Consider the following 26,510-nt stretch of genomic DNA (forward strand, 5'->3'; position numbering starts at 1 on the left):
CAAAGAGAAGGAGAAGATGTGCCCACCAGCTAGCCCAATTACCTGCCTGCGCACAGCATCCTACGATGATCTGTAGGAAGCTGCCAGCTCTCTGATATCAGCGCACTAACGGGAAACTTGCCTACTTCTGAAGAGGGAACCCATTGGTTTCAGCAAGCACTGTCTCAGAGCAAGGCAGCCCTCGCGTGCAGCATCAAGGGTGACCCATGCAGATGACTGACGACGGAGCTAAACACACTCATCCGAGTGGCCATCTTTCTGTTTCAGACAATCTAGAGGAAAAGCGGTTCTCTATAATAGAAAGACCTGACATTTTCATTCTGTTGGCATAAAGTTGTCATGTGCAAAAGGTGACTGACTTTTAAAAGAGCACAATTAGTTTAATTCCAGAGGGCTGCCACAGATGCTCGTGTGCAGCTGGCTAGCTAAATGGCTTCTCCAACGCACTGACACCATGCTACTAATTTCCTTGACTTTATAAGCTTTCCTTTGTCTAAAGGCCGAGTGAGGAACGGATTCTTTCAGAGTGTTTGTAGCAACTACTATCGTCTCAGATTGTTCCCTACTCAGATTGGCAATTGTGTAAAAACTCGGAAGCCAATAATGTATGAAAACAATTTCAGGTCATTTCACTTTCTGTTAAAGAACATGGCGAAACTCTAGGAGTCCTCAGATCGTTGCTAGGATATTCCAGTGGTAGCACAAGTCTGTGGCTCTCCTCCAACTGAACCCCGCAAATGTGCACTGCAGAACCTGACTTACACCATCCTGCATTTAATCCTAATGCCACCACCATCCCCACTCAGGAGACAAGCAGGAATTTTAATCCCCAAGTACCTTTTGCTCTTGGGACAGGGCAGTGACTGAAGGACAGCGAATGTTAACGGATAAAAATGAGATGAGGCGTGTTTCTCTCGTTCCTTCGCTGGGCAGGGACAGCGCTGACACGTGATGACGTGAGGAGCTCTATCAGCAAGCTGCAGTCCCACATGCCAGTGAAGAAGACACTGAGGCATCCAGATGGAGCCATAGCCCTAGGTAAATGATTACAGTAGACAGCAGCAACAACTCTAAAAATCGCATGTGAGTTATTACCAGCACAATCACCAATAAAGGCTTCCATGCCTAGGAACTATTCTAAGAACTTAGCACGTACTAATAATCCAACAATTTTTTTTTTTCGAGACAGGGTTTCTCTGTGGTTTTGGAGCCTGTTCTGGAACTAGCTCTTGTAGACCAGGCTGATCTCGAACTCACAGAGATCCGCCTGCCTCTGCCTCCCGAGTGCTGGGATTAAAGGCGTGCGCCACCACCGCCCGGCTATAATCCAACAATGTTGTCTAAGGTTCTAACTCAAAGGTTAAATAATTTGTCCTAAGTTATAAAACAAATTTGAATTGAAATAGGCTGCTTAACTTCATACACTATACATGTGTACTGCCTAATCCCCTAAATGTTGACTCTCTCTCCCGCCTTAGGCTACTCTCTGTGTGCCTGTCCCCACATCTGTGGCACAACAGGGCACAGGATCTAGGACTTGATGCTCCATACGAATTCCTATCTCAAACTCTGACTAGGAAGTACCCGTGCACATGTACTGGATCTCACTCTAACCCGTTTCCTCAAAGTGTGATTCTAGAGAAAATGAACTCCCCTGTTGCTCTTCCTTTTAGCCCACAAGGCTTCATCATTCACAGCGCTTGTAGGGGTGTTGTAATAGGAGCGGTGGGCTGTGTCCCGCCATCCAGCTAGCTTTACCCAAAATAATTACACGGACACTGTATTCTTTTAAATACTGCTTGGCCCATTTCTATCTAGCCTCTTCTAGGCTAATTCTCACATATTAATTTAGCCCATTTCTAATCATCTGTGTAGCGCCCCTAAGTGCGCTTACCGGGAAGATTCTAGCCTACGTCCATCCTGGGTTGGAGCTTCATCGCGTGCGCCAGAGAGAAGAGCTCTCCCGTCCGCCCTGGAGATGGGAGCTGTCTGAGGTGTCTTACCTCACTTCCTCTTCCTCCCAGCATTCTGCTCTGTTTACTCCACCCACCTATGTTCTAAGTTATGAGCCCAAGCAGTTTGTTTATTACTTAACCAATGAAATCAACAGATTGCTATATGACACTCCCACATCATAGGGGCCTTCTGCCTGTGTGTTATGCAGGGTTTAGTCTGAGTCATACCCTTCCTAGAGCCTTCTGTGACCACCTGAAGGAGAGCCACTTTCTCTTCTCATTTACAAGACACACTAGTAATCCTCAGACTACCTGTAATTACCCAAACCACTGCCACCAAACCCTTTCCCCTCTTTCTCTGTGGCTTCCCAGCACTGTCCGTCCGAGGTACTACACAATGGTCTCGGGCACACACATTCTGACACATTACATATTTCAACAAATTAATTGTTCATAGACTATCATACTAATAGAGATTTTGTTTTTAGTATGTCGGGGAAACACTGAATTAGAAAAAGTAAGGACATTTCCTAAAGTGTTTTCAGGTTTGAGACTCACCAAGTGTCAATGTAACAAACAGCTTCTGCCAAACTTAGGTGGTAATAGAGATGAGAATTGTTCCGATTTTTATTGGCTCTCGCATGAGTCATCTGAATCTGTTTAAGACCAGAAGTAATATTTGCACTACCACTAGAGCATACACACCACTTTATGAAGTGTCCTTCTCTCTAATCTTTCTCACTAATGAAATGGTTTTAAGAAAGACAAGTTCAGGTCAAAGGAGGCCGAGTCACCCTCTCAGGTTATGGTGGTTTGTATGTGATGACCCCATACTTCTCGGGCATTTGAAAACTTGGTCCCCAGTTAGTAGTTTTTGTGTAAGATTAGGGGTGTGGTCTCCCTGGAGGAAGTATGTTACTGGGGGTGAGCTCTGAGGTTCCAGAACTCTCTGCTTCCCTTTTTGAGCTCCAGCTACTGCTCCAGCACCAACCATGCCTGCCTGCCTGCCGCCTCCCGTCCTACCGAGTTCTATCCTTCTGGAACTGTAAGTTCCAAACAAACCCTTCCTTCGACAGAAGTTGCTTTGGCACGGTGTTTTATGGCAGCAACAGGAAAGTAAGACAAGACGGCATGAGGACCAAATGTGATCTAAGTGTGGCTTCACACTGGAGCTCCTGCCTCCCTGGCCTTCAAGGTGGCACTGTGCAGGCGGCAGCTTCCACTGGACAGATGAGGGGTGAGATTCTGACCCATTATGTAGTTGCCTCAAGGAGAAACAGCAGGATCAAACCGAGAACTGCCTGGGCCCAAAGTCATCTCCACTCTATCCGTCCCTGCGCTGTCCTCTGTCCCTGAGAGAGTCTGAGATGGCCAACCTGGACGCGAGACAAGAACAGCATTTTCTCTCACCTACAGGTGCTGGCACCGGGGCTGTGGTGACAGCTTGTCTAACGTTCACCAACACGAGGGACGGCGGCACCTGATTATCCAACACGGTAGAAGGCCCTCTAATTGTCGCTGGCAACTATTTTTAATCTCTTTATTGCATAAAATTTGAGGAGGACGTTTTATGCATTTATCTTGTGTGTGCTGGGGTGCCCGAAGAAGTAGAGGAGTAAGGAACTCAGGTCGTCAGACTTAGGCACAAGCCCCTTCACCAGCCAGGCCAGCAGACACACTCCTTCACAGCGGACGCTGAGGCACAAGCCCCTTCACCAGCCAGGCCAGCAGACACACTCCTTCACGGCGGACGCTGAGGGAAGCTTCTTTTTCTCCCTACTGCTGAACCGATTAAAGGATGAATCAGCTTTACCATCAACATCTGGTCCAGTGTTCATCAAATCCATCCCTTACCTTCCCTTTGCTCTCATGGACATGGGTTTATTTCCATTTCTTAAAGAGGCCAGAGTCCAATGGTTCCAGAGTCACCATCTTGATGAAACAGAAGTGTATTTTAAGAAACCCGGGTTACAGAAACCCTGCAGAACAGCTTTCTTTTGTTTAACAAGGAGGAGGAGGGCTGACACAGAAAGGAAAGAAGGAGAGAGAGGGAAGAGAAATAACAGGATCTAAAATTTCACCTTCTCTGAAGTAGTGTAACTTTCAAAGGAACCTCTAAATGTCTGAGCAAAGAACACGTTTCTTCATGAATAAACCTGCTAGTTAGACAACAGAAGCTCATAAAGACAGTAGTTACAGAACAAAGCGAGCAGCGGCCCTGGAAGTGGCTCTGGGGTTAGGTCAGCTACTACACTACTGCACCATTAACACAAAACTACTTCGTCCAAGTGGCACACAAACATCAATAATCCTTATACCAAGTCATACCAAATGGTCATGGCTCCAATTTCAAGACCTTTCTCTAGGTTTTAAGGAACATATGAAATGCTTCCATTCTAAACAATAAAAAATACACTTCAACATAAGAAACCTTCTACAATTAAAATCTGAACAAAGAAACTAGTGATTTCCCATTTTCTACCTGTTAGTTGGTGAATTACCAAATATCTTTAACTTACCACATCTGAAAGTAAATAAAGCCAGCATAGGTGGTTGTCGTGTCCATATTAGCTTAAAGGTGGCTATTCTTTTTTTTAATATTTATTTCATGTATTTATTATGTATACAATATTCTGTCTGTGTGTATGCCTGCAGGCTAGAAGAGGGCACCAGACCTCTTTACAGATGGTTGTGAGCCACCATGTGGTTGCCGGGAATTGAACTCAGGACCTTTGGAAGAGCAGGCAATGCTCTTAACCACTGAGCCATCTCTCCAGCCCCAAGGTGGCTATTCTTGACCACCTAACAGACATGACTAAGGGGCACATTTAAATTTTAGGCTTTAAAGTGTCGATCGATCAATGTCACATGATGATGGACACTGGTTTTCCTCATTTTTTGGGTAGGGGGCTAGAGAGATGGCTCAGTTATGGAAAGTACACACTGCTCTTGCAGAGGACCTGAGATCTCAGCACCCATGTTATAAGGCCCACAACCACCTGTTACTTCCAGCTCAAGAGGAAAGGAGACCCAACATCTTCTTCCCGTTATTTCCGTTCCCTCGGGTACTGCACTCAAGTGCACAAACCTACACAAACACATGTATAAACATAATTTTAAGAAATTAAAATATCAGTTACTATGAAAAACACCATGGCTCAAAGTAACTTAAGGGAGAAAGAACTCATTTCATGCTACAGATTATAGCCCACCCTTGAGAGACATCAGGGCAAGAACTCCCACAGGGCAGGAACTCAGGCAGAAACCAAGGAGGAATGCTGCTTCCTGGTTCTCTTCAAGGTTCATTTTCAGCCACCTTTCTTATAAGGTCCACGACCGAATGCCTGGGGTTGGTGCCACCCACTGGTCCCTCCTATATCAACTACCCCAATCAACCAAGAGAATGCACACAGTCACACCCCCAGGCCAATCTGATCAAGGCAACTCCCTCAACTGAGACTCACTCAGATAACTCTGGGCTGCAAAGAGTTGAGAGCTGAAGCTAACATACGAGAAGGCTGTGCTGTCCTAGAGAAGAAAATCTGTTTGTGGATTATAGTCAGGTACTGAAGGCACAGGGGGAAGGTTGAATTCAATGCCACTATTGTTCCTTTACATAACGGGCCCAAGATTCTGGAGAAATTAGATGGTCACTCAAGCATTCGGGGCATGGGAAGGGATTAGGTTCAGAGAACTGGTTCAAAAGTAAAATGCATGTAGACTCAGCACCTCTGGTCTTCAAAGGATGAACTGTTTTCACGGACAGGCTCTGTGTCTTTTAAGAAATCAATTTAGCAACATGGGAAGTTGTCACAAACGTTTAGAGAAGAGGATGAATAAAAAAATAGCGAAAAATGTAAGAGTCATGACCAATGATTAGGGACATTTCATCAAGTCCAAACCTCAATACTAATTCCAAAGCACACAGGCAGATTTTACACTTTTGTCTTGAAATTAAAGGAAATAAATGACTTTATAAACACTTCATATATATGAAATACAATCTCATGAACAAACTGAGCTATTATTAAGCCAGTACTGGAAATTAACACCTGCCACCTACCCACTGATTCCAAATGGAAATTTAGCTAAAGGAAACCAAGCCAAAAGATCTTAGGTTTACAAATCCTTCTACTGATTTGTTGAATAGCAATAAAAAGCCCAGAGGACATTTCCAAAATTCAGACTTGAATGTTCCTATAGCTGAAAGCCACATTAAACTTTCTATAATGCCAAATAGTCAAAAGACTACTAAAAATGAATGGATAGATAGATAGATAGACAGACAGATAGATAGACAGATAGATAAAGACTAGTCAAAGATTCACATCAAAGCACCTTTCAAAACAATGGATTGGGTTCGAGAGAGTTAATCATTTCATTATTATCAGTGAACATCATCTTCCCTATTTCTTCTGAACATAATAAATTCCTCAGTTTACACCCAAATCCACAGAGTATTTCTACAAATGTGGAATAACTGGCAAAAAAAAAGTTCCCTACAGCTTTTCAAACATTCTTAAAAAGTTGCAATGTGGTTATATACTTGCCCTTAGGCATGAGAGCGACTTTCCAAGTTGATAAGTAGAGTGTCTATTTAAAACTAAATCGTCCCTTTAAACAACCCAAGGCATGTTCAAACCATGCCTCCTGTAAGCGCTATATATTAACATGTTACATTAAACCTGACAATAAGAACCCCAATTAGTTTATTCCGTTAATCTCCTTAACGCTCTATTATCTCTTAGTGCTTTTTACTTTCTGTACCTTAAGCAAGCATAGTGAAATAAATAATTGTCACAGAGCAATTAGTTGAGCCATTAAAGAAATATTTAATTGGTTCCTTGACTATCAAAAGGACTTTCGATCTAGTTATAAACAGAAAAAGGAGAAAACTAAAGTCTAATTGCTTTTACCATCTATAACTACACAGCATATGAACAAAATGAATATTTTACAAACTATTGTACAAACTATTCCGATTCTTTGGTAAATGAAAGAATTATTCAATGTATTAAATGCACATCCTTTAGAACGGTGGCTAATAATGATACTTAACAATTCTTGGAAAAAATGAAAGTTTCAGGGTTTGGGGGAAGGCAACTGCATTGCTTAATAACTATATTAGCTGAAAAGCAACAATCTGGGGCATTAATAATAATTCCCTTTTCCTCTTCCACTGCCTTCTGACTTATTCATCTACACAGAAATTTTTCTCTTAATACATATCACAATTAAAGACCTCTTTTTCGTCAAAAGACATGATCAGCAAGTCAGATATGGAAACAAAAATGATACAAAATAGACTTTTACTCTGGCATGGAAACATGCCTCATCTCCCTCCATTCCATACCTCAAAGTTACAATAAACAAGACACAGCTGCAGCTGGAGAAGAGTAAGACAAGACTACAGGGCAACTGCACAGCAACCTTAGGTACAGTTCTGAGGGTCCTGCTCAAAATTCTCCCTTTTTATCTAACACATGAGGTATCCTTAATACTGAATTTCCTAGGTTAAAATAGGAGCTTCTTTCCGTGTGGGATCTATGCTATCCTGAACAATTTGAGCACGTTACAGAACGTATGCAAGCTGGCTTAATGAAAACGGCACTTATTACAGGAATTCAGGCCCATATTAGGAAGGCTAATTAGTAGCAGGTGACGGGAATGAGAAAGCCCTCCAAGTCTTTTCTGTTTGTCTCCTTCAGTTGAACCCTCATTGTATTATCTTGTCCCCAAGTCTGCTTTACGTCCCCTCCAGAGACCAGATGCCCTGACAAGATTTAGACGGTTTCTTCCCCCACAACTGTACCTTTATGGGCAGTTGGCAGTTAAACAGCTGATACTAACGTCACATCTACAGGCCATTGGGGACATCAGTGGTGGACAGAGCCGCACGACCCACAGATGCAAGGATAATGCCCATATTTCTAGAATGTAAACCCCTTAAATCAAAACAACTTAAATCAAAACACACTAATAAGAACGGTTACTATATGGCATGTCCTCTCAATAATTACTTCCCGTTTGTATCACAGTTCTAAGTTCTAGATTCTCTCCCCACTCCATCCTCCACCCAAGCACACTACATCAGCTCCTCTGCCAGCCTGGCCCGCCATGCTCTACTTGGGTTGATGACCTTAAAGGTTCATGATCCTCTTCCAAGAACCCTCGTCTCTACTTCCCAGTGGAAAAATCTATTTTAATCTCACATAAAATAGTATCAATATCTTCACATTTAGCTTGTAGTAAAACCAGATCGTGGCCTCCCCAGGGACAGGATAGTTAACTTTGTATCTTCAGGATCTTAACACAGCACCAAAATAAGCAAATGCACACAAACAGGCAGAATACTCACATACGTGTAAAAAACTAAAAATAAAAAGGTTCCCCAACCCCAAGACAGGGTTTCTCTGTGTAGCCCTGGCTGTATTGGAACTCATTCTGTAGACCAGGCTGGACTCGAACTCAGATACCCAGCTGCCTGATTAAAGGTTTGTGCCACCACTGCCTGGCTAAAAATAAAATCTTTTTAATACAATAACAGCTCCCAGAAATTTCCTCAAGGAAGGAGGTAACAATAGACTCATCCTTAAGCCACAAAGAGAAGGCTGGGAGATATGCTTTCTCCCACAGAAAGAATTGCAGAGAGCTGAAGGTGTAAGACAAGGTTGACTGGACCACACTGTCCTATTCAGATGCAAACAAGTGACCCCAGGCAACTGCAGTCTACTCCTGCCAATACGGAGGGCGCCCTCCTGCTCTTATCACGCCAATCCAAGTCCACCCCTCAAATTTCTCTCACGGTAATGTTCAATGAAAAAAAAAAAAATCACACAAACTTTCCAAGGAAAGCACTACCCCAGCCGTGTGCCAGTTACTAAACTGCCCCCACGCAACTTTCCAGGCTCTGCCTTGTGAAACTCGTTTTGGAACTTCCTAAGCTTTTCTCCTTTGTCAGCCTCTCCCTGTCAGGGGCAGGAGGCTCCAGAGACAGAAAGTCTGTTTCTGGTGGAAAAGGCTGGTTCTTGTCCTTGAGCTAAAGGCAGCTGGGCACAGCAGCCGGAGTGGGCCAGGCTCCAGCATTCCTCCGACCCCGTTTCCACCACCCGAACCAGCCTCACAGTCGTCTAGAGCTACAACTGGCAGCCACGAGTCCAGCCGGCTCCCACTTCTCCTTTATTGCCTCAGAGCTAGCAGCCTTATTCTTAAGACTCATTTCTCTCTGTTTCCAGGGTGTTTTTTTTCTCCCCCAGTGCATCAATCTATCCCACACGATATACATCTTCCTTTTTTTAAAGGACTTTTTATTAGTTACTTGATAATTTCATACAATATATTTTGACCCATATTCACCCCCTCCTCTTTTAACAGCCATCCCACCAGTCTGATTTTTTTTTTCACATTAAAACTTTGCATTATTTCCCTTCTTTGAGAATTTTGCTCAACGTGTCTTCATCATATTCGCCCTCTTCTCCCGGCTCTTCCCAGGTTGGCCCCTGCTTCCCCACGGAACCAACTCCGCATCCTCACAGTAAAACCCCTTGTCTAATGTATGCTGTCCATATGCTACTGGGTGTATGGACAGCTCCTGAATTGTGGTCTCCCTATCAGAGGCCATACCTGTAAACTGACTCTCCCACGCCCAGTAACTACCAACTGCCAATAGGTTCTCAACTAGGGTTGGTACTTTGTGTCCATCTCCCCTCCATGCTGGAATTTTGTGTGTGGACTTGGCACTATTTCTTTTACCTCCAATGACCATTTCCATGATCCCCCGCAGCTCAACAGCAGGGCAGGGGGCGGGGGTTGACAGTCCTTTACCAACTACGTGGTCACCAGAACGAAGTTCCAGCCCATTTCTCCCAGTGACAATTTCTTCACTAGTGAGATCTGGTGATGTGTAAGCTGAAGCAGCAGACTTCCCTTCCTGACCACTCCCACTGGAAAATGAGAACAAGAGAGTTGTGCTTTGAGTGACAATGGCCCCCCCACAGGCTCAAATACCTGGTCTCCAGTTGGTGAAACTGTATGGCAAGGATTTGGGGTGTGGCCTTGGAGGAGATGTGTCTCTGGGCAGACTCTGAGGCTTCAAAAGCGTCCTGCCATCGCCAGTGTCGCCAGTGTGCTCTCTGCTTCCTGTATGTGGGTCAGGATGAGTTTGCAGCTGCTGTCCCGATGCCATGCCTGCCTACCGCCGTGCTTCCTGGCATGATGGTGACGGACTCCTATCCGTACGGAACTATAAGCCCTAAATAAACCCTTCTTTCTACAAGGGGTATTTCACCATGGCAACAGAAAAGGGACTAAGACAAAAGTGAAATCCTGGACCATTAGATGAGCATAGCTATAGGAAGGCCAGCATAATGGGTCATGGCATGGGTCCTTGTGACATTGTATAGGACTGTGAGGAGCAGCCGTTATCTGTTTAAGTCTTAGGAAGGTGAAAAAAAGCTAATGTTTTGGATTTCTATGATAGTATCCAGAGCAATATTCTAATTTATTTAGGCCTCAAATACTTAAGCTACCATTCTTTAGCAATAACACATCAACTGAGCCAATTGATGACTGATTCACAGTAAACCAGCATCTATTCCCCCCGGAAGGGCTAGGTTGCTGGTGCATCTAATGTTTCACACCAGGCAGTGTTCGGACTTCAGAGGCATGCGTGTACAGTGAACACTGAGCAAAGCATCAAAGACAAATGGTGTTAATTTTGTGCACAAAGGTTCCTCGGAGCCAGGAAAGAGCGCCCGTGATTATTATAGGGAATTTCCGAAAGAGAAGGTGGTGTTTTCAGAGCAAATGTTATTAGACTAATACTTCAATCTTGCCAATGCAGAAAACCTTTTCCATGTAATATGCATTACAGGGCTTTGGTTTTGCATTCTTGAAAATGTTTCGGTTGGTTTGGCAGCTTAGCATATTCCCGTGCTTTGAAATAGACATCTACCTACGTTTATATGAACAGAGGTCCAATATGGGTCATACTTAAAACCACCTGACCTCCCACCAAAGTCAAGGCCTACCCAGACTTTGTTGAGGTTCCTCGTACAAAAGAAACTCCTAAATACAAACACTAAGCATGTATGAACTGTAATGGCAACAGGACAGAGCTGAAATGACGCACAAGAGATGATTATTTTAAGAAGCCTATTAATGGATCAGTAGGATTTTCCCGCAATTGTGAAATTCCTTCTCTAAATGGGGATATAAACTAAAAATTTTTTTTTAAATAAACAATAGCGCAAACTCAAAGAGTGCTATCCAAATGAGGCACAATACAGGAGGAATAACTGCTGAGAACAAGGAGTGTCTGTTCAATAGACAAAAGCTACCACAAGGCCTGAGGCTCCCTCCACCAGGGACTAGTCCGCAGAGGACCTGGAGGGCAGCTTAAAAACAGCACCCATCTGCCCTCTGGGAGCTTAGGGACAAATCTGGAAGCACTCCTAGATAACAGCATTACAGTTGGTATCGTCATGGGCCACACGGGAGCCTTTCTGAGATCGGATCCATCCCTGTGGAGTTTAGTGAACAGAGGCAGTGTCAGGAAAGAAGGAAGTCCGGAGATGGAATGGCATACATGAATATAGACACAAGAGAGTTCTAAACGCAGAGAACTCATCAGCCAATGAAGCTAGATTCTTCCCTAGAGAGTCCATCTCTCCACACAGCACCAGTGGCTAAGATCACCCAGGTAACTTGCAACTAGTTTGGGTAGCAGCAAATGATCCTTCCAGGAGACATAACTCCTTCAATGTAGACAAAGTATTTTGTCAGGAGTGGATGGACCAGGTCAGTGAGTGACAGCTGAGCTCTGCTGCTGACGGTCCTTTTCTGTATGACTCCCTATGGCTGCTAACACATCAGCCAGTGTGCGCTATGACTCTGATAGGGTGATATGATCCACAGCATCTGTCACCCTTCGTGGCTCAAGGGCTCTTTTTTAAATAAAGTACCACATGCTAACATGCTAACAGATCTTGACTCATAGGAAATGGTTGAGGAAGTCCTACTTGGTTGTACCAAATCCTGCCTGAGAAGGTGGACCTTGCTGTTGAATTCTTATCTCATTATTTGTATGCATGTGTGTGTGTGTGTGTGTGTGTGTGTGTGTGTGTATAAACATGCCTATCAGATGGTACTGTTAAGAAGAAAAATATAAACTAGTAATACTAGGTGCTCCTCAGTTTTCAGGCTACCACCTGGCTCCACACTTGAGTGGGAAGTGGCCTGACCTGTGATAGAGCACAGGAAGTGTGCTGACTATAGATTTTATAAATGAGGCCTATACACCTAGAAAGACCCAGCTAGACAGCCTAGTGGCAGAGAGCTGCTTAACGTGCACAAGCCTTGGGTTCGAACCCTAGTACCAAGTAGCATGAGTTCTAATCAGTCTTAATAAAAGCCTGGAGTCTACATATTGGGGGAAATGCAGAGAGATCAGAGAGATGAAGGAGCAAAACCACAGTCAACTTAACTTCCCAGCTGGAAGAGAGTGAGCTCCTCTCTCCTCCCGCCTTATCACTTCCTGTCTATCTGTACAGACCTCCAGACCTCTATGGTTAGTTAGTGGCTAGCTCCACCCTCTGATCTTTAGACAGCTTTATTTTTACAAACAAGATCTCACCACAGTACCACTGACACATAAGACTCTGAAGACAACAAATTATAAATATATAAATGAGACATACTTGGAAGACAGTCTGTGGCTGTGTAGTGGAATCAGTGTAGCTGGCTATACAACGGCATCAGTTTTGCTCTACACACTCACACTATGGAGGAAAGCGTTGCATAAAATCCGAGTAGCTGAAGTTAACTCAGCAGAAAAGGCGGAGGGGCAAGGGGACTCCGACTACATAACACAGCCATGGACTCGGCCTCATGGCTGACCCTACTGCAGCGACTCACCTCACAGAGTTTAAGGGCTTTGGAGAGTTACAGGAACTTCAAGTCAAAGTTCCCTGTGGCCTGAGATGGGTGAGAAAGGAGGAAGTGGATGTGAAGATGGTAACTTCCAAGGGCTGCCTCGCCAGGCCCTCCCTCACCAGGCCCTCCCTCGCCAGGCCCTCCCTCACCAGGCCCTCCCTCGCCAGGCCCTCCCTCGCCAGGCCCTCCCTCCCTCACACTGCTTCTCTTTCCCTTCATCTGGTTGGCTACCCAGAAGCACCAAGCTCTAGCAAATTGTAGACTCTTTTAAGTCCTATAAAACGCGGAGTCATACCTAAGCACTTTTAAAAGGGCAGAGGAAAATAATTTTGCAAATGTAGTACGGATGTGAGTCCCAACATACAGGCATTTCTTCTCTCTTTCTTCTTTCCTCCCCCACTTCCTTTCTTTCTCTTTTCTTTTTTTTTAATGTCCTCTTCCCTTTAAAGCACCTCATTGCTAAAGCAGTATTTAAAGAGGGTTAGCTTCAGTAAGAAAACACGTCTGAAATGAAAACATTTCCATAAGCAGTTTATGTGCTGTGATGGCGCTGAAGTGTAAATATCTTTGTGCAAGGGATGCAATGGCCACACGGTCAATGATAACTATCTTTGTGCAAGGGATGCAATGGCCACACGGTCAATGATAACTATCTTTGCATAGTTACGCAGGTGCGGTTTAGAGTCTTGTTTGCTTTCAGCAATAAACACAATTTACATCCTGACAAGCATGCATTTTAAAATTAAAAAGTAGTTTTTCTTTCTTTTCCCATTTGAGATCCCAGGATCATGAAAGACATAACTACTTTCAAGGCAAAGAACTGGGGGGAAAAAACCCACAATACTCAGCTTCTTTTTACCTAAAATTTAAAAGAATTACTTTACAATAAATTTGAAAAGTATTTTCCCTTGAAACTCTGTACAAATTATTATTCTTATAGAAGAAGGGAGCAAGAGGAGAGAGGGAAGCCAGCTGAGTGGGCCCGATCGAGCCAGTTCTAGGGGCAGAGGCAGGAGGATCAGGAGTTCAAGCCTGGATTCCAAGAAAGCCCACTTAAAAAAAAAAAAAAAAGGAAAAGGAAGGAAGAGAAAGAAGAGGAGGGGGAAGAAGAGGAGGAAAAGAGCTGCTGAAGGGAGAACAGCATGTGTGAAATTGTATGTCAAATCCTGTACGTCGTGGAAGCGCTGGACAGAGAAGACCAAGAACTAAGTTAGGCAGATAAAGTAACAGTGGCTGAGCCATGCTCTAACCCATTAAGAGCCCACGGATACTTTCACCTCTCGACATCAGCTTTCATCCACCATCTGTCAGCTTGTGAGGGAAATTAAACACAAATAATTTCGTCATGGTAGTTAATACTGCTGGGGGTTAATCTTCCTAATCACTGATCCAATTATTTTTTTCAAGAGAAAAACAAATGCATGAAGAGTAGACCCATCTTCTTCCTACATTCCAACTCCCATTCAAATGGCTGGTCTAAGGCTGGGGGGTGGGGGGGATGAGACGGCCTTGTAACCCTAGTATTCACTTGGGAGGCTGAGGCAGGAGGATAACAAAGTCCAGGCCAGCCTTAGCTACACAGTCAGGCAACACTGCAAGAAATAAGAGCACAAAAAAAGGAAAAAAGGAAAAAAAAAAAAAAAAAAAGGAAAAAAGGAAAAAAAAAACCCTAAACCAACCAAACAAACAAACAAAAAACCAAACCAAAGCAATCCAAACAAACAAACAAACAAACCCCAGATGACTGGCACTTTGTGCTGTGCAGCAAAGCCCTCCAGCTTTGGAGAGGCGCACTGTCCTGCTGACATCCAAGAGAACATTCTCCCTGCCCTACCTAGAAGCCCCTTATCATCGCACTAGATGTAAAAGCCTGAGGGACAGTTTGACTTAATTATGGACATGTTTGAATTTTTCTTTTTTTATTTTTTTAATTATTTATTAAATATGTCTGCCTCCTCCCTGCCACCCCCTCCCATTTCCCTCCCCCTCCCCCATCAAGTCCCTCTCCCTCATCAGCTTGAAGAGCAATCAGGGTTCCCTGACCTGTGGGAAGTCCAAGGACTGCCCACCTCCATCCAGGTTTAGTAAGTTGAGCATCCAAACTGCCTAGACTCCCCCAAAGCCAGTACGTGCAGTAGGATCAAAAACCCATTGCCATTGTTCTTGAGTTCTCAGTAGTCCTCATTGTCCTATGTTCAGCAAGTCCGGTTTTATCCCATGCTTTTTCAGACTCAGGCCAGCTGGCCTTGGTGAGTTCCCGATAGAACATCCCCATTGTCTCAGTATGTGGGTGCAAAATTTCAGCAAAACGGTGGTGAGAAAAACCTCTAGAATGTCACGTGACTCTCAAACCATGGCATTGCTATGACTCTTGAGCCTCCACAGAGCTCATCTCCCTTATCTGAAGAGCATACAGTTCCCATAAGAGAAACAGAGGCAGCAAACGCAAGAGCACTGCTAGGCTTATGCAGGGGTGGGGGAGGAAGGGATAAGGAACCTGCCCAGCAGCAGGAACTAGTTTAACATCATAAATTTATTATTCCTGAGTTGTAGGTCCCTAAAATATCAAGCACATTTTAACCATTAGACTGTCTGGGACTGGATGCATTTAGCAATGTTAGAAAATCAAGTAACTATAGAACCAATTTTTATAGGATCAGGTATTTCTGTCAGTGAACTAACTATAGCAAACAGAAATCCTAAATCTCACCACCCAAAATGCTTACACTCTCCAATGAGCGGTAGGTACCCGTTATAGTAAACTACATACCCGAAAGGCTGTCCTTATAGGGTCCCAAATGCGCTGAACATACTACTCTCCCTTCACACACAGGGGGAGGGGGCAGCATGCTTTCACAAGGCGGGCGTGAGAAGCTAATCAGCCCATCTATCAGAACAGGTACTAAGTCGGTGGCTGCCGCTGTGGACAGAAAATTTCTCTTGCGTTTTGCGTCCCCACAAACTAAAGCGGCCTGGCTCTGTTTTGGTCTGTACATTCTTGGATGTCTACAGCTAATATATGTTTAAGTGTATACGTGCAAAATCCTAAATAAAGACTGTGAATATCAATACTGACTCATGGGTCTGGAAATAAGTAGCTCAGATAAATTAATCGAAAAATGCCAGAAATAAAACAGGAACTTGACAGGACCCTGTGTATTTTCAGATCTTTCTGCATCCAAGTAGTTCCTAAGCGAAACTGTGGCAACTGAGCCATGCTCCTGGAGAGGTGAGCGGAGAGAGAGGAGCAGGTTCAACTGCAGTGATCAGCTTCCAGAATGCTAGGACATCTCATTTTCAACAGTGCTATTCTAAGTCAGTTTTTAAAAATATTATCAGCAAGACAGTCTACTTAGAAATTTAAATTTGATTTGATTTTCATTGCTGCATATGTGAGGTGGTTTAAAATTAAACCCTTGTCAACCCAGGAAAATCCACAGTTCTTTGACAAAAAGGATTTGTGTGAAGAAAAAGAAAAAAACCCACCTCTGATTGTTCCCCTATTCCTAGTCAATGCTGGGCTCCCATCACTCACCTGGGGCCTTGCAAACCCTTGGTATTCCACAGGATGCAGAGACCTCTGAAGAAAGTGGGGCAGTGTAGAGGGGACGCAGAGATTCCACACAGCAAAACTTATCGTCAATTGGAGAAATGAAATTTCATTCTCTCATTAGCACTGGCTCATGAGCAAGGCTATAAGGTTCAGTTATCTTTAATTAAAAAGAATCAGGTAAAAGAGAGAAAGGGAGAGAGCTGGATATATTCCGAAAATGCAACTTCTCTGTCTGGCAACTGTAAGGAACTTGCCAGGCTGAGCACCCAGAGGCACGCTGTGCCCCAGCGGCTGTGCTCCAGTGGCTGTGCCCCAATGGCAGGTCCGAACTTTCTACCACACAGACTGTGTGTCCCTCCACTTCATACCTGACCTTGAAGGAATCCTTCTCACATTTAACAGCCACTGGGACCCAAAGAAACTGACCGACCACTCAACATAGGCCAGGCCTCATAATTGGATAAAAAAAATCCTCTGTCTAAGGATGGAAACAAAGAACTAAAAGTAAACAAACAGCAGTTGTTTTTGTGACAACTGACCAGTAGGAAAGGTGTTTCAATCCATTAGAAAACAAAAACTGCACAGAATAAATTCATATTACCTTTGCTATATCTCAAAAAGGGTTTATTCCTTACCATCATTTATAAAAGCTTCCTTCCACTCTTTCTGGATTTCATCATGTCTTTTAATATACATGAGGTATACTCCCTTTTAAACACAAGTATCTGTTATACAAGCTAAAAGTGGATGTAAATCAGAATGAATGTTTCCAGCCATTCGCTGTATCTTTAGAATGTGATTACTGCCAATGTCCACGTGTGGTGTGTGTGTGTGTCCGTGTGTGTGTCAGTGTTTGTGTGTGTGTGTGTCCATGTGTGTGTCCGTGTTTGTGTGTGTGTGTGTCCATGTGTGTGTCCATGTTTGTGTGTGTGTGTGTCCATGTTTTTGTGTGTGTGTGTGTCCATGTGTGTGTCCTTGTTTGTGTGTGTGTGTGTGTGTAGGTGGGGGAGGAGGGAGGGAGAGAGGGAGAGATCACAAGCTTGTGTCAACACACATATCACAGGGTGCACATGGAGACCAGACAGTGTCAGGGATCAGTCCTTGCCTTCTCCCTGGTTTGAGACAGTCTCCTGATAGCTGGATCAAGCTCCTCAGGCCTTCTGCCTGCCTCCCATCTCGCCGGGAATATGGACTGATGTGGGCTTTGCCAAACTTGGCTTTCCAAGGGTTCTGGGGATTCAAACTCAGAACCTCATGATTGCACAGCAAGTGTTTTCCCCACTGAGCCATTCCCTCAGCCGATAAAGAAGACTTTAACATTCACTGTTTGCTCAGTGTAACCCGTTAATTGAACGGAAGTCAAGGATGATATAACCATCTCTTATGAACCATGATTGTACTACAGTGAATCTATTCATTAGACTCTGGCTGAGATTTCTTCAGCGGAGTCAGGGGAATAGCCTGCACTGTTTCTGTGATAGTAATTAATGGAAAACAAAATGAAGCCATGTTTATTGAAATCTCTTCCCATTTTCAAGTCTAAGCTTGGAAAAGGCAACGTGAGACAATCCGCACGGCATATCCGTACCCTGACTGGTCATAATGTCATCAATTCTTTTCTCAAACCGAGACCACACCAAGGTCAGAGGAAGGTGTGGTAGTTTTGACCCTGCAGATGGATGCGACCCTTCAAGATGGGACTGCACTTTCATGTATTCTGCATTTATTTTACGACAGAAATGTTAAGTGTGCTTTGTTGAGTCTAAATGTTGACCACGAGAGCAGGAGTGAACTGGCCGTCTCCTGTGACCAGACTGGTGCCTAGTCCAACTGTCATCACCACCGACTGACAGAAAGAGACACAGAGACCCACAGCCAACATTTGGCGGAGCTCAGGGAATCGTGTAGAAAGAGGGGGAGAAAGGATTGAGGAGCCAGAGGCGTCAGGGACAACACAAGAAACCTCACAGGATTGACTACCCTGGGATCACAGAGACTGCACAGGACTGACCTAGGCGCTCTGTACGTATGTGACAGTTGTGGGGCTTGATCCTCTTGTGGGACTCCTAACAGTGGGAGCAGGGTTGTCTCTGACTCTACTGCTGGCTTTTAGGACCTTACTCCTCATACTGGGCCGCCTCGCGCAGTCTTAATACAAGGGGAGGTGCTTAGTCCTACTGCAACCTGATATGACAAATGTTTTATTGATATCCTTGAGAGACCTGCCATAAAAATCATACACAAAAATGGAGAAGTGGATGGGGAGGCAGAGGGGTAGGGGAGGGACTGGAAACTGCAGCCTGGATGTAAAATAAAAAAAAAATATAATAAATAGGTTTAAAAAAAGCATTGTGAGAAAACAAAAGAAAAAAGAATAGCAGTTACCAATTCACACAGAAAATGTATTTCTTTAAAATACTAAGATTTAAAAACTATCCTCTTTCGAGGAGAGAATTTTAGGAAATTATTTGCTTGCTAAACATATGTAAATTATTTGCTAATCATATTTTTTCTTTACCATCATCATTTTTCTGCACTATGGGCAAGTTTAGTGGCCAACTACTATAGAGACATCATCCTCCAGCCTTCTCAGACAGACACCAGGCTTAGAATCTCCTCTGAAGGCATCAGACAAGGAACCACAGTTAATTAAACTACACACCTGCATTTCCTTATTCTAGCAATCCACAGTTTAAATGCTGAAAAAAAAAAACACAACTGGATTTCAACTTACCAAAGTCCACAGTCTTAGTGATCTTTTCATTTTTTTTAAAAAACTAAACATCTAGCACAGTAAAAAAAAATTGTAATGTATAAAGTAATCACATTTCAGTCATTTCTAGTCCACCACGCTAAAAACCACTTTGTAGTCATTTATTCTACATCATAATTTGAGAACATATTTGCCAAAATCTAATGGACTTTTTATTCATTTTAAATCACTCTGGCAAGAATTAGTAGCTGTTTGAACAGGGCGTTTTAAATGGAGTCTTTCAAAAGAAAAGATGTAAAACCTTTCAAACTGATTGCAAAGGAAACAAATACTAAGACTTACATAGCTTACCTTGCTGTATTAGAGATTAAAATATTAATTCTGTAGGATTAGTTGGATTTTAAGAAGCATAATCAAATCATCTAACATAAGCAGCAAGGCAAAACACTGAATTTGCCACAAGAACTTGTAGAGGCTGTGTACCCATTTCAACCATTGTAAGACAGTATAGTAAAACCCATCTCCTAGGGCTGGGGCTGGGTGCTGCTGCGGGTGAGTTCCTACAGTGGTTGCCTAGGATTCAGGAAGCCCTGGGTCCGGTCCCCAGTGCTATAGAAACCAGGTGTAGAGGCATGCTTGTAATCTCAGCACTCAAGAGTTATAGGCAGGAGGACCAACATTCAAGACCATTATCAGGGGTCAGATCAGTGTGAGACGCATAAAACCTCATCTCGAAACAAACAATGGCCACACAGAGTGCACCTTTATACGTATACAGGCTGCTGTCGACAAAGAATTCCAGGACAATATAAAACATTCTAGGGTACATCTTTCTAGGGAAAAAAAAATCACTCACAAATGCACATTTCACAGCAGTGTTAAACAAATATAATTTCTTAACTGACTTAACCTCACCGGATTATAAAATGTTTGTGTAACTGATTACAAACTACAGGCCTAAAAGAATTAGGCTCTGATCTCATGTTCCCCTTGTCGTGTCTGATACCCAGCCGTGCCCACAGGGACCTACTAACGAACGCCCACAGCTGCCCACTTCACTTCAGCGTACGGCTCGCCTACTTTCATCCCAGAGTTAGTGGCTGGATTGTCTGTGAGACAGTAGACGCCCATGAATGTGGACTCAGCAATTAAGAGCACTTGCGGCTCTGTCAGAGGACTGGGGCCTAATTCTCAGCACCCAAGCTGGGCAGCTCCCAACTGCCAGGAGCTCCAGCTTCAGAGGATCCAATGATCTCCTCTTCCAGCCTCCTAGGGCACCCACATACACCTGTGTACACACGTGCACAGAATTACACACATAACACATAAAAGGTAACATCTTCGTGGGATGTGTATGAAATCGTTACCTCAAATTCAACAGTAAACGCTGATGCGCAAAGACTTTCTCGAATACTCCAAGCATGTGTCTTAGGACTACATTCATATTACATAACTGCACCTCACGAGTCTGTGCTAAAAAAAATTTACTTAGCCTTCTAAATGAACATATCAAAATGTAAACTCTCAGACAACTAGAAAGATACTGCATTGTTGTGGTGGCTGTATTTTCACCTCTTATAATTGTTAATTCCTAACATTCTGTAAAACTATCCCCAAGTGTCTCCTTTGTTACACTAAGAGTTTGCCACTATTGTTGTATTTTAATAGCCAGGATCTGTGGGTTAGTTTTAAATCAAGGACTCCGGGAGGAGGCAGGCCTTCACAGCTGTAAGCTAAGTGCGTATCTTCCTATCATTAAAGGGAAGGTCTAAGGTTGGCAGTGTTATCTCTCTTCCTTTCCACCCTGCTTTCTTGTTTCTTCCTCTTTGGTGTTTTAACTGGAAGGAAAGTCAGAAGTCAGAGGAGAACACCAACAATCCAGCACACAGAAACGCCGCATATTTACATAGCGACCGGGAGGAAGTTTGGTAGAGTTCTAGCTTCGTTTCTGTTGCTGTGAGGAAGAACCCTTTCACAGAGCAACCCAGGGGAGAAAGGGTTCAGTTTAGCTCACAAAGCCAAGGCATAGTCCATCACAGCAGAGCAGTCGAGGCCCCAGGAGCCTAAAACAGTGAGCATGTCACAGCCACAGTGAGAGCAGTGTGAACAAATGCATGGATGCCCAGCCTGCTTCCTCCACCCTCATACAAACAGCTCCAAACCCAGGGGATGCAAAAGCACCCTGTTAAGATGGGTCCTTCCCATGTCAATTAAGACAGAAGTTCTCAATGTTCCTAACACTGCGACCCTTTAATACAGTTCCTCGTGTGGTGACCCCCCTCCCCCCGACTATGAGATTGTTTCGTTGCTACTTCAGAACTGTAATGAACTGTAATGTAAGTATCCGATGTACAAGATATCTGTTATGGGACCCCTATGGAAGTTGTGACTTACAGGTTGAAAACTGTTGATTAAGACAGTCAAGATAACCCCCAGAGACATACCCATATGTCCACCTGATCTAGACAATCTGTCATTGAGATTCTCTCCCCTAGTTAGTTCAGGTCATGTCACGTTGACAAAACCATCAGAGGCAGCTTCCCTGCCAATGTCTACTTAATACCAAGGCCTTATATAATGCATACACACAGTGTGGAAGTCAGTATGTAAACACTACAGCACATTATAAAACAATTTCATCAAAGCCCTAGTAATGAAGGCCTAGAGAGATTGCTTAGTAGTTAAGAGGGCTTGCTGTTCTTCGAGAGGACCAGAGTGCAGTTCTCAACTCCCAACCACCCATAACTACAGTTCCAGGGGATCTGATGCCCTCTTCTGGCCTGTAGGCAACCAGGCACACATGCAGTGCACATAAATACATTCAGGCACACACACCCTTAAAAAAATTCTACAAATGCTAAAATTACATCCAGGCCGGTCAATTGTTAAATACGTAAGCTTGCTATTGAAGAGAGTATCATACCCCCTGAGGTCAAATGTATCCTGAAACCCAGAGAATCAATAAAAATTAAAAGATGGGAAAAAAAATGATTAGAGCTCTATTCTCTTACCGAATGGTTCCCGGTAGTGCGTGATTTAATTTTAATTCACCAGTTTAAAAAAAAAATCTTGGTAATAACAAATTCCAATTGCTCTGCTTAGCTGCCTATTAGCAGGCTAGTTGGTATTGATATAATACTGCAGTTAATTGTACCTTCTAGATTTGAGGAGCAGGGCTATGCTGCAGCAAACCTTGAAATCCAATTAGATAATGCAAAGCGAATTTTGTTCCGTCAAGTTTCGGTGTTCGGGTTCTTGTATCCGGTGAACTGAAGCAAGCTTCCCTGTTGGCATGTCAAATGCTTCTCTGGGAGATGCACAGAGGCAGTAGGAAGACTGGGGAGCTCATAGGGGAATGCATAATAGGGTAGAAGGGGGAACATTTCTCATTTTGAAATATTCAGGATTCCTAGCAAATGAAGTAACTGCAAGTTAGTTCTCCCTCCTTCAGAAGGGTTTATGAAGCCCTGGGCAGCGGAGTTCAAGCTGCCTGCGGCTCTCAAGCCCACGGGACTAAACTAGAGTGAAACCGTAAACCCCAGCTTTAAAAACACATTGCTATATCATAATCTCAAAAATCATAATTAAAAAAAAAACCCAGATTGCTGAAATGCTGAGGACATTTTTCTCTTCTGCCTCCTCCCCTCCTGCAAATACACAGCAGTCAAACGAAAGTATGAGAAACTAACACTTGGCCTTATATTCTTGGCATCAAGTTTCCTTTCTAACTTAAAACGTAAAATGTTTTTTTTTTTTAGACAGCTTTAAGTCACAGGAGTTCTGACTGAAAAGCACAAAATGCACAATATATATATATTATCATAATATCTAGTATATGCATTATCATAATTACAGACTACACATCAACTTCAAAGACATAAACATGTCTACACGTACACAGTGGTATGCAGAGGGAGACAGGCACCTTATCAGATACAACCCTTCTGTCCCTCTACGACTGTAACGGTAACAGGCACCTTATCAGATACAACCCTTCTGTCCCTCTACGACTGTAACGGTCTCCTCTCAATACTCGTCTCCCCTGTATTTTCCAGGACGCACTATTTACCACCTGAACTTCTCCATGTGAGCCAGTTCTCGAGGCAATCCATTTACTGACACAGACCCTCCATCTCATGTAAGTTACTCAACAGGGTGAGTTGGTTTACTGAGAGCATCACTTTCATGGCTACTGGCATGTCTCTCTTAGCCAGCCCCATGCCAATACTGTGGCCTTTGAGTCTGCTGGGAACCCTGACCCTTCAATCACCTTTTCCACCCTTCGGCTGGAATCTTAAATCCATCGGCCTCCTCTCTCATCTCATCAAGCATCCATCCTCCCCTGTAGAGCAGTTCTCCTCCCAACCTCACCTCGTTTGTACTCAGGCTCTGTGCCCTTCTCCTGGGTAAACTTTATCCTAGCCTCTGCAGACGATTATCTTCTACTGGCATTTAGCCTGGACTCTGTTTCCAGATTTTTCCTTACCACTCAGCTCTAACAATATATATAACTCAGTCTTTCAGGGCTCAGATTTGTTCATTTTTCTATGGTATCCAGGACTAGCCATGGTTTTTCATGCTTTTAAACATGCTGTTCCTCTGTGGTACCCCCAACTTGTCCCCCTTTAAAAAACAAGCATCGTGCTGACATCCAGTCCAAATGAAAGTAGATACTGGTTCTCTGTGATCCCACAAGACCCAGTGGGGTCAGCTGCTATAGTTCTCTCAGCCGATACGGTTGTTTACATCTGGCCTGCAAATCTGTATCAGGTGTGTGTGTTTCTCTTTATCTAAGATCCGGTCTTGTAAGTGAGATTGTCATCTGTTTACTGTGCAACTCAGGACACTTGAAAGCGAAAGGGTAATAATGGCTAAAGGACAAAGACTATAATCTGAAATAAACAACCATTCTAATAGCAGACCACATGACCTACAGTCCAGGCAAGGGCTGACTGCACCTCTAAGTTCATCAAGTGCCACACTCCCTCGAAGGGAGACGCCCCAGCTGCGCTGACCTGTTTCTCACTCCAAACTTGGGGATTCTGTGCTTCTTGTTCCCTCTGCTGGGAACACTCTTGCCTCATATTCTCAAGGCAGGCTTAAACCAGCACCGTCTTCCCTGACCAGCTGTCACGGTGTTTGTCTGCAGCAATCCCGCTATAGCTCCCAGACCACCATTCCAATATGCTCCATCTGAACACCTTAAGGTCAGTGGTGAAGGGGGAGTGTTGAGGATCAACTATGGATGTCTGCACAGGCTCCTGGGTAGCGGAAGCTCGGCTGGTGACTAACTGATAAACTGGAGAACTGAGTGAATCCTGACAGGGTGGCAGAAACGAGGAGGCAGGACCTAGATAGGGAAGCAGGGCAATAGGAGCATGCCCTTGGGGACCACATCTTGCCCTGACCCAAGTTGTCCCACCACCCCCCCTTCCTTGACACCGTGTGAGCTAGTCTTTTCCACCTGTTTTCCCTCCCATGACACTGAAACCTCTGAAACCGCGAGCCAAAACACGCCTCTCCTCGTTACTTAGCATAGGTGTTTTATTGCAGTGCTGAAAATGCTAACCAACACAGACTGTGTAACGCTGACCCTGGCCTACTGCTTGTTAGGACAATGATCCCGAATAAGGGGCTCACTGAGGCAGCTTCATCTGTACAGCCAGGTTACATCAAATTGGCACTCAAAGGTTGTCATGATTAACTCTATAGAGAAGATTTATCCGATCCAAAATAAGAATTCAATACATGGTAGCCACTACCGTTGTTACTACTAAAACTGTGTAGTATGACCAAGACCTAGAGCAAAGAAGTAATGGAAAGCACTTAGTAGATAATTCAAATATTTGTAGTAAATTATTAAAGAAGAGTTGATATGTAAAGGTTACTGTCTGTCCCTCCTCACTTCAAAAGCCTCTGAAGTTACTTTGAAGGCTAAATCAACAAAATCCCACCCAGTTCCTGAGCCACTCATTGAATTGCCTTCGAAATGTGGCCAGAATTCACTCCTCCAATCGTAGTCCACTGTTCTTCACCAATAAAGACTGACCTGCTTTCTGGTCTCAGCAGGTTCATTCAGTCTGGTTCTCTCTTGCCTCTCCAGCTGGTCTAACCCCACTGACATTCTGCTGCTATCTAAAGGCTCTCCCCTTTGTTTCTCTCTGGACTTTCACCAAATTCTTTAAAGACCTCCTTTTTTTTCTGACTGCTACGTAGTCAACCACACAGTCACGTGGCTCATCTCTCTTAGAAGAGACCCAATGTCCTTGTCATTTCTGCGTCTCCAGAGGACAGCCTGGTGGTACAGAGAAAGGCCTCAACACATTATTTTGAGCAAATGGGAAGCTGAGGGTTGGGAGGCATTAAGAGGTCTAGATCCTTCTCTCTCTCTCTCTCTATCCCCCTTCTTCTCTCCCTCCCTCCCTCCCTCCCTCTCTCTCGCACACACACACACACACATACGAATGCGTGCACATACACATTTAATAGTTATTACTATGGACATACTGTGGGCCTATCAGGTCAAGACTTAAAAACATCTTCAGTAGTCTCTGTTACATATCATCTCCAACCCCCATAGCAACGGATAACACTTAGTAAACCCTCAAAACTGTGATAAACAAATGTCGAATGGGTACCATGCTCACAATATGATAGCAAAAAACTAGGGGTGTGGCAAGGGGAGGATCAAGATTGATATATGAGAAAAGCCAGTTAGTTGGCAGAGAAAAACTGGAAACTCTTCCCCACCTGAGCTAAGGGAGCAAACAGCTCGTGGGAGAAGAGCTCACGCCATGCGTCTTGAGGAGAAGGTGTTTTGCCCTGCGGATAAGGTAAAGGGTCTGAACTGTCAGCGGCAGGGTGTCTGAGAGCCTGCCCCAGCTTACTATTCCACTTCAACCTCCGAGAGTGATTTCTTTTTCTTCCTTAGTAAACTGCCTCTGTTTCTATCGACTCACGTGTCCCTCATCCAGCTCACTGTCCTGGAACACAGTAGCCTGGACACCTGGGTGGCTGCAGTTCAGACTCCCATCCCCGCTTATTACAACATCAGCGCCTCCCAGTTCCTGCGAAAATCATCCGGCAACGTTCATACTCCTCTTTTTCACCCTTCCCCTCTTGTACCTTAATAAAAAAATTACACAATTGCTCCATTCATGGCCTTCATCAATTGCACACGAGAGATCCAAATCCTTTGTTTTGCTACTTTTCTGTTGTCAGACTGTACATTCAATTTTCAGGAGTAAGAATTAGCATTCAAAATATGAACAAAGACAATTATCTGCTTTGAAGCTGAATGATCATAATTTCCCTGCGCTCAGCTATTCACATTCTGCTGACTTTTTTTTTTTTTTTT

The 26,510-nt window shown here is 43.9% G+C and overlaps 1 protein-coding gene across 2 annotated transcripts in view; it reads right to left on the minus strand.

The window, feature by feature from the left end:
• Positions 1 to 26,510, minus strand: part of Galnt7 (polypeptide N-acetylgalactosaminyltransferase 7) — a 125,696-nt gene that overhangs the window by 93,242 nt on the left and 5,944 nt on the right. The window lies entirely within an intron of this gene.

The sequence above is a fragment of the Microtus ochrogaster genome, unplaced genomic scaffold (assembly GCF_000317375.1).
Source record: "Microtus ochrogaster isolate Prairie Vole_2 unplaced genomic scaffold, MicOch1.0 UNK28, whole genome shotgun sequence".
NCBI classification, from domain to species: Eukaryota; Metazoa; Chordata; class Mammalia; order Rodentia; family Cricetidae; genus Microtus; species Microtus ochrogaster.